The sequence below is a fragment of the Rhinolophus ferrumequinum genome, chromosome 23, assembly GCF_004115265.2.
Source record: "Rhinolophus ferrumequinum isolate MPI-CBG mRhiFer1 chromosome 23, mRhiFer1_v1.p, whole genome shotgun sequence".
NCBI classification, from domain to species: domain Eukaryota; kingdom Metazoa; phylum Chordata; class Mammalia; order Chiroptera; family Rhinolophidae; genus Rhinolophus; species Rhinolophus ferrumequinum.
The window spans coordinates 41,500,985-41,503,308 of record NC_046306.1 but is presented as its reverse complement, the minus strand read 5'-3'; the positions used below and the strand labels follow the sequence as shown (position 1 = coordinate 41,503,308).

General features: G+C 41.7%; 1 non-coding gene across 1 annotated transcript; it reads right to left on the bottom strand.

Annotated features, from left to right (window-relative positions):
- Window positions 1-2,158: 2,158 nt before the first annotated feature.
- Window positions 2,159-2,324, bottom strand: LOC117016384 (U1 spliceosomal RNA). The gene has a single exon (XR_004421907.1). It is a non-coding gene; the product is annotated as a U1 spliceosomal RNA (small nuclear RNA).

Genomic DNA, 2,324 nt, shown 5'->3' with positions numbered 1-2,324 from the left:
AAAGTTGGATTTATAAATTGGAAGACCAGTGTGAAATAGAAAAAAAATACATATATGTAGGTCTTTGCCTCTGGTTCTTGACACAAAGCTCCTAAAACCCTTGGAAGTTTCTGAGTGAGAGGAGTGTCTTTTTTTCAAATGAGGTGACTCTGAGCGGGCTCCTGGATAGCTTCACGATAGGGGATGGTCTCCAGGAAGACCAAGTCATTAGAAGCTTGGAACTTTCAGCCACGTCCTTATATTCTTTGGAGAGGGGATGATGGGCTGGAAGAGGCATTAACAATCATCCATGCCTTTGTGATAAAGCCTCCATAAAAATCCCAAAAGCACAGGGTTTGAAAAGCTTTCAGATTGCTGAACACATGGAGGTGCTGGGAGAGTGGTGCCCCTGGCAAGACTATGGAAGCCCCGTGCCCCGTCCCATAGAACTTGTCCTATGCATCTCTTCCATTTAGATATCGATTTCTATTCTTTATCATATCCTATTATTATAAACTGGTAAACATGTTTCCCTGAGTTTTATGAGTCACTCTAGCAATTAAACCCAAGGAGGGGCCTGCAGGAACGCTGATTTGTAGCCAAGTCAGACAGAAGTTGTGGAAACCTGGGACCTACTAAAGTTACGGTAGACGGCTGAAGTGGAAGTCAGTTTTGTGAGACTGAGCCCTTAACCTGTGGGGGCCGAGCTAACGCATTAGTGTCAGAATTGAATCGAATTGCAGGACACCCAGGTGTCAAAAGAATTGGTTGATGTGGGGGAAAAAAAGTATTTTGAGTGTAGTAGTGTTGTGAGAGTAAAGAAAAACATGGCAGTGTTTTCCCCATATAACCTGTTTATTAACTTTTGCTGTAGTACTGCTTTTACCAGAGAAACAAGACAAGCCATGGGCCAAGTGCATGATCTCCCCAAGAGCTTAATCCCCTGGAGACCTCAAAATAGATGAGAGCTGTTTGGTGAGCATAACAGAGCAGAGCTTCCAGCTCCATTCATTTAGCCAGACCTTCCTATCATTTCTACTGTTATTTTCTTAGTATATTTTTGAAAGTAAATTCTATTCTTTCCCCTAAAACTTATTTAAAAAGAAAACTTTATATCACTTCTATACTTTTTAAAATAGGGTCACTGGAGATAAATATAATAGAAAGTAACCGACAAGAAAAAAATGCTATTAAATTTTAAGTGGAAAATTTTGCCTGCTAAAGGTATTGGACAAGAGGCTACTCCACCACTATTTGAAAAAGATACCGTGTTTCCCCGAAAATAAGACCCGGTGGGAAAATCAGCTCTAATGCGTCTATTGGAGCAAATGTTAACATAAGACCCGGTCTTACATAATAGTAAAATAAGACTGGGTCCTATATTAATTTTTGCTCCAAAAGATGCATTAGAGCTGATTGTTCGGCTAGGTCTTGTTCTCGGGGAAACAGGGTATGTGTTACCAAACCTAGGCATTCTTCTGGACCATCATCAGTACACGACATGTGATCTCTAGTAAACGGTGTTCAGATGTAGGTCAACTCTGTTTATTGTTGGATTTTTGTGTGTGTGGAATAATTTCAGATTTATAGAAAAGTTGCAAAAGTAAAACAGTTCTTGCATACCTTTCACCGAGTTTCAGTTTCCCCTAATACTACATTTCTCTAACCTTACATTACCAAGGTACATTTGTCAAAACTAAGAAACCAACACTGGTACATTACTACTAAAACTCCAGGCTTTCTTTGGATTTCATCATATTTTCCATTTATGTTCCGTTTTTGTTCAAGGATCCAACCTAGGATCCCACATTTCATTTAGTTGTCACGTCTCTTTTTTAAAAGATTTTATTGTGGAAGGGGAACAGGACTTTATTGGGGAACAGTGTGTACTTCCAGGATGTTTTTCCAAGTCAAATTGTTGTCCCCCCAATCTTAGTTGTGGAGGATGCTGTTCAGCTTCAAGTTGATGTCCTTTCAGTCTTAGCTGTGGAGGGCGCAGCTCAGCTCCAGGTCCAGTTGCCGTTGCTAGTTGCAGGGGGCGCAGCCCACCATCCCGTTGAACTGGCAACCTTGTGGTTGAGAGGACATGCTCCAACCGAGCCATCCGGGAGCTCAGTGGCAGCTCAGCTCAAGGTGCCGTGTTCAATTTTATTTTACTTACTTATTTTTTATTTTTTTTCAGGGGAGAGTGCGAATGCTGTCCCCCACTACCACAAATTATGCAGTTGCGTCTCCCACATTTGGGGAAATCGCATGGGTCAGCACATCCGGAGTGCAATGGATAAGCCTCGCCCTGCGAAAACCGCCTTTGTGATCATGGTTATCTCCACTGCCAGGTTAAGTAT